We start from the raw sequence: 7,038 nt of genomic DNA, 5'->3' as shown, positions 1-7,038 counted from the left end.
GCCGGAGAGACGCAGAGAGGTCCATGCCGGAGAGACGCAGAGAGGTCCATGCCGGAGAGACGCAGAGAGGTCCATGCCGGAGAGACGCAGAGAGGTCCATGCCGGAGAGACGCAGAGAGGTCCATGCCGGAGAGACGCAGAGAGGTCCATGCCGGAGAGACGCAGAGAGGTCCATGCGGGAGAGACGCAGAGAGGTCCATGCGGGAGAGACGCAGAGAGGTCCGGAAGAGACGCAGAGAGGTCCATGCCGGAGAGACGCAGAGAGGTCCATGCGGGAGAGACGCAGAGAGGTCCATGCGGGAGAGACGCAGAGAGGTCCATGCGGGAGAGACGCAGAGAGGTCCATGCGGGAGAGACAGAGAGGTCCATGCGGGAGAGACGCAGAGAGGTCCATGCGGGAGAGACGCAGAGAGGTCCATGCGGGAGAGACCCAGAGAGGTCCATGCGGGAGAGACAGAGAGGTCCATGCGGGAGAGACGCAGAGAGGTCCATGCGGGAGAGATCCAGAGAGGTCCATGCGGGAGAGACGCAGAGAGGTCCATGCGGGAGAGACGCAGAGAGGTCCATGCGGGAGAGATCCAGAGAGGTCCATGCGGGAGAGACCCAGAGAGGTCCATGCGGGAGAGACGCAGAGAGGTCCATGCGGGAGAGACGCAGAGAGGTCCATGCGGGAGAGACGCAGAGAGGTCCATGCCGGAGAGACGCAGAGAGGTCCATGCCGGAGAGACGCAGAGAGGTCCATGCCGGAGAGACGCAGAGAGGTCCATGCCGGAGAGACGCAGAGAGGTCCATGCCGGAGAGACGCAGAGAGGTCCATGCCGGAGAGACGCAGAGAGGTCCATGCGGGAGAGACGCAGAGAGGTCCATGCGGGAGAGACGCAGAGAGGTCCATGCGGAGGAGACGCAGAGAGGTCCATGCGGGAGAGACCCAGAGAGGTCCATGCGGGAGAGACGCAGAGAGGTCCATGCGGGAGAGACCCAGAGAGGTCCATGCGGGAGAGACGCAGAGAGGTCCATGCGGGAGAGACCCAGAGAGGTCCATGCGGGAGAGACCCAGAGAGGTCCATGCGGGAGAGACCCAGAGAGGTCCATGCGGGAGAGACCCAGAGAGGTCCATGCGGGAGAGACCCAGAGAGGTCCATGCGGGAGAGACACAGAGAGGTCCATGCGGGAGAGACGCAGAGAGGTCCATGCCGGAGAGACGCAGAGAGGTCCATGCCGGAGAGACGCAGAGAGGTCCATGCCGGAGAGACGCAGAGAGGTCCATGCGGGAGAGACACAGAGAGGTCCATGCAGGAGAGACAGAGAGGTCCATGCGGGAGAGACACAGAACTTTGGGGGCTGCTGCATTTATGGTTTGTGTTTCATCCACAGATTCTTTGCAAGGAAAATCAAGATTCCCCTACCTTGTGCCGCTGGGATCTTTTCCCACATTTGATTGGAATCATATAGATAGAGGGGAGAGCACGTCAGGGGGTCACGGGGGGCTTATAAAGTTGTTGGATGGATATAAAGGACCTTCACGGGGCGCGCAGCATGAGGGGGCCCCTGCCGCCCGCCGGCACGGGCTCCCCACCCCATGGCCGGAGGCTCCGCTATGGCTGCTACAGCGCGACGCCACTTAAGGGGTTGTTCCTACAAAAGTGTGTGATCGCTGGGACGCCCAACGATAAGGAGAACGGGGGACTGAAAGTCCCCTGAAGTTCTCCATGACAAACCTCAGACTTCCGGGGTCTGTGTCGGCAGCTCCGTAGAAATGACTTGTGCACCGGTCGTGCTTGTGCGTATGCGTGACCAGCGCTCCTCGTTGTTATTGAGCTGCGCAGACACCGGAAGTCCCAGGTTTGTCATGGAGAACTTCGGGGGACTTTCGGTCCCCGTTCTCCTTATTGCTGCCAGCGATCACTCATGTATCCTGTGGAGAGGGGATACATCTCTCTTGTAGGACAAACTATAGGCCGTTTTTTTTTGAGGGGGGGTTGGGGGATGTATGGCGTCATCTACAGGGGGGTCTGTATGGCGTTATCTACAGGGGGTCTGTATGGCGTTATCTACAGGGGGGCTGTATGGCGTTATCTACAGGGGGTCTGTATGGCGTTATCTACAGGGGGGCTGTATGGCGTTATCTACAGGGGGGTCTGTATGGCGTTATCTACAGGGGGGGCTGTATGGCGTTATCTACAGGGGGTCTGTATGGCGTTATCTACAGGGGGGCTGTATGGCGTTATCTACAGGGGGGGCTGTATGGCGTTATCTACAGGGGGGTCTGTAAGGTGTTATCTACAGGGGGGCTGTATGGCGTTATCTACAGGGGGGTCTGTATGGCGTTATCTACAGGGGGTCTGTATGGCGTTATCTACAGGGGGGCTGTATGGCGTTATCTACAGGGGGGCTGTATGGCGTTATCTACAGGGGGGCTGTATGGCGTTATCTACAGGGGGGGCTGTATGGCGTTATCTACAGGGGGGTCTGTATGGCGTTATCTACTGGGGGGTCTGTATGGCGTTATCTACAGGGGGGGCTGTATGGTGTTATCTACAGGGGGGCTGTATGGCGTTATCTACAGGGGGTCTGTATGGCGTTATCTACAGGGGGTCTGTATGGCGTTATCTACAGGGGGGTCTGTATGGCGTTATCTACAGGGGGGCTGTATGGCGTTATCTACAGGGGGGCTGTATGGCGTTATCTACAGGGGGGCTGTATGGCGTTATCTATAGGGGGGTCTGTATGGTGTTATCTACAGGGGGGCTGTATGGCGTTATCTACAGGGGGGCTGTATGGCGTTATCTACTGTATGGCCCTGTAGATAGCGCCATACAGACCCCCCTGTAGATAACGCCATACAGACCCCCCCTGTAGATAACACCATACAGACCCCCCTATAGATAACACCATACAGACCCCCCTATGGATAACACCATACAGACCCCCCTGTAGATAACGCCATACAGACCCCCCTGTAGATAACGCCATACAGACCCCCCTGTAGATAACGCCATACAGACCCCCCCTGTAGATAACACCATACAGACCCCCCTATAGATAACACCATACAGACCCCCCTATGGATAACACCATACAGACCCCCCTGTAGATAACGCCATACAGACCCCCCTGTAGATAACGCCATACAGCCCCCCTGTAGATAACACCATACAGCCCCCCCTGTAGATAACGCCATACAGACCCCCTGTAGATAACGCCATACAGCCCCCTGTAGATAACGCCATACAGTCCCCCTGTAGATAACACCATACAGACCCCCTGTAGATAACGCCATACAGCCCCCCCTGTAGATAGCACCATACACAGCCCCCTGCAGATAACACCATACAGACCCCCCTATAGATAACGCCATACAGACCCCCTGTAGATAACACCATACAGACCCCCTGTAGATAACGCCATACAGACCCCCCTATAGATCTACAGGGGGGTCTGTATGGTGTTATCTACAGGGGGGCTGTATGGCGTTATCTACAGGGGGATCTGTATGGTGTTATTTACAGGGGGGGCTGTATGGTGTTATCTGCAGGGGGTTGTGTATGGTGCTATCTATAGGGGGCGCTGTGTGGCGGAATCTATAGGGAGGCACTATTTACAAGGGGGGTTGTGTGACACCCAGGGGTGGGGGGCCCCAGTCAAAAGTTTGCTATGGGGCCCAGTCTTTCCTAGTTACGCCCCTGCCGTTAATGTCTCCAGGGAAGATGTTTTCCTGCGCTGCTTATCGTCTGTGACCCCACAAGGACAGAATATTAGGGTGTATATAATGCAGACAGTTTCGCCCGCCCTTCTCCTTTGCAGCGTTTACACTCTCCATCTACTCAAAGTCCCGCGGCAGGTCCAGGGGTCAGAGCGTCGCACACTGGGCAGAGACACAAGAGTCATTGAGATTTGTAGAATGGTGACAGGGAGCCGGTGTCCCAAACCAGCAGAGCCGTCAGCCCGTTCCACTGCCGGGGGCACATGCAGATCTAGTCACCGGCTGCAGCGCTCGTGACAGGCGGCTTCCCAGAGACGTCTCCGCTAATCACAGGCGTCGTCACGTCTCACTCCCAATCTACATGACAGGGGCTCAGCTCCAGCCATTCTACAACATAACGGCCCGGACTCAATATCCACAAGCTCAGCCCCTGACCCCGCGTGTGGCCGCATTCAGCCCACACCTACATGCCCATCCAGGGGCAGCACAGCCTGCGCCCACTTATTGATAGCGGAGCGCTCCCCTCCCCGGACACGTCTGGGCTAGTAGATACTTGTATTCCCCATGAAATAATAATCCTGGAGCCTCTTCTCTTCGAACTGTGCGGCGGATTTACTAAGATAAATGACTGGAATTCTGGCCCAAAAAACTGTCACACACGACTGGCGCCAGATTTATTATGTGTTTTAGACGCTTTTTTGCGCCTCACGAGACCGGTTTGAAAAGTGTCTTAGAGGAGTCTCAGAATACTGGTCTATAGTAGCCAACCAAGAGCGGCGCAAAGACGAGACCAGTATCTGACATGTCCCGCAAAATGCGCCAAACCTATCAGACATGGGCACTACTGTCATACATTTGGCGCATCTTCTGCCTGTCTGGTCTAAATTCAAGTCAGTCATAAGAAATCTCTCTCTTTGTGTAGTAACGATCCTCTGTTATTCCTCCTAGAATTTTATGAATAAATTGACAACTGGATGAGACCAGTTGGGAGTGTGTCCCTATACAGTCTGGCACTGCCCAATCAGAGCGGAGTGAGATTGTGTAGGGACACGCCCCCATGACATGGGGAATTGTAACACCCAGTTGTCAATTTATTCATAAATTTCTTGGAGGAATAACAGAGGAATGGCACAACGCAGGGTCCTAAGGAAAGAAGCTCCAGAATTCGTACTTTAAGGGCATCCGTCTCATGGGCGACCCATCATAAAGCACATTTCCATTTCTTTACAGTCACCTCAGGGTGCAGGATGAAGACGCTGCGATACTAATAGACGGAGGAAGAGCTCCCATTCCTAGCAGATAAGCCGCATGTGGGCTGTCATGTGGATGATCCGGCCTCAGTGTTGTACTGCCTTTCTAGGGGCATGACTATGGGACTGACATACACAAGGCAGACCAGGGGGGAGGAGGGAGCAGGGAAGTGTCTGAATAGTTATAAGGTGGCGGGTGACTCGGTGACTAAACACGACTCTCTAGAGCCCCCAAGATGGCCGACCATGGTTGACATGCGCATCATTTGCCTGGATTAATAAATACACATGAGATTTCCGGGTAATGTGAGCGCACAGTGTGGAGAAGACTGGGCTGTAAATGTCCAGCACGGTCACTCCTCATAACGTTATTACCCCGAGTCACCCCTCATAACGTTATTACCCCGAGTCACTCCTCATAACGTTATTACCCCGAGTCACCCCTCATAACGTTATTACCCCGAGTCACTCCTCATAACGTTATTACCCCGAGTCACCCCTCATAACCTTATTACCCCGAGTCACTCCTCATAACGTTATTACCCCGAGTCACCCCTCATAACCTTATTACCCCGAGTCACACCTCATAACGTTATTACCCCGAGTCACCCCTCATAACGTTATTACCCCGAGTCACCCCTCATAACGTTATTACCCCGAGTCACCCCTCATAACGTTATTACCCCGAGTCACCCCTCATAACGTTATTACCCCGAGTCACTCCTCATAACCTTATTACCCCGAGTCACTCCTCATAACGTTATTACCCCGAGTCACCCCTCATAACGTTATTACCCCGAGTCACTCCTCATAACGTTATTACCCCGAGTCACTCCTCATAACCTTATTACCCCGAGTCACTCCTCATAACGTTATTACCCCGAGTCACCCCTCATAACGTTATTACCCCGAGTCACCCCTCATAACGTTATTACCCCGAGTCACCCCTCATAACGTTATTACCCCGAGTCACCCCTCATAACGTTATTACCCCGAGTCACTCCTCATAACGTTATTACCCCGAGTCACTCCTCATAACCTTATTACCCCGAGTCACCCCTCATAACGTTATTACCCCGAGTCACTCCTCATAACCTTATTACCCCGAGTCACTCCTCATAACGTTATTACCCCGAGTCACCCCTCATAACGTTATTACCCCGAGTCACCCCTCATAACGTTATTACCCCGAGTCACCCCTCATAACGTTATTACCCCGAGTCACCCCTCATAACGTTATTACCCCGAGTCACTCCTCATAACGTTATTACCCCGAGTCACTCCTCATAACGTTATTACCCCGAGTCACCCCTCATAACGTTATTACCCCGAGTCACTCCTCATAACGTTATTACCCCGAGTCACCCCTCATAACGTTATTACCCCGAGTCACCCCTCATAACGTTATTACCCCGAGTCACTCCTCATAACCTTATTACCCCGAGTCACCCCTCATAACGTTATTACCCCGAGTCACTCCTCATAACGTTATTACCCCGAGTCACTCCTCATAACCTTATTACCCCGAGTCACTCCTCATAACGTTATTACCCCGAGTCACTCCTCATAACGTTATTACCCCGAGTCACCCCTCATAACGTTATTACCCCGAGTCACCCCTCATAACGTTATTACCCCGAGTCACTCCTCATAGCGTTATTACCCCGAGTCACCCCTCATAGCGTTATTACCCCGAGTCACTCCTCATAACGTTATTACCCCGAGTCACCCCTCATAACCTTATTACCCCGAGTCACTCCTCATAGCGTTATTACCCCGAGTCACTCCTCATAACCTTATTACCCCGAGTCACCCCTCATAACGTTATTCCCCCGAGTCACTCCTCATAGCGTTATTACCCCGAGTCACCCCTCATAACGTTATTACCCCGAGTCACTCCTCATAACGTTATTACCCCGAGTCACCCCTCATAACGTTATTACCCCGAGTCACTCCTCATAACGTTATTACCCCGAGTCACCCCTCATAACGTTATTACCCCGAGTCACCCCTCATAACGTTATTACCCCGAGTCACCCCTCATAACGTTATTACCCCGAGTCACTCCTCATAACGTTATTACCC

This window comes from Rhinoderma darwinii, chromosome 10, assembly GCF_050947455.1.
Source record: "Rhinoderma darwinii isolate aRhiDar2 chromosome 10, aRhiDar2.hap1, whole genome shotgun sequence".
NCBI classification, from domain to species: domain Eukaryota; kingdom Metazoa; phylum Chordata; class Amphibia; order Anura; family Rhinodermatidae; genus Rhinoderma; species Rhinoderma darwinii.
This window is presented reverse-complemented; position numbering follows the sequence as displayed.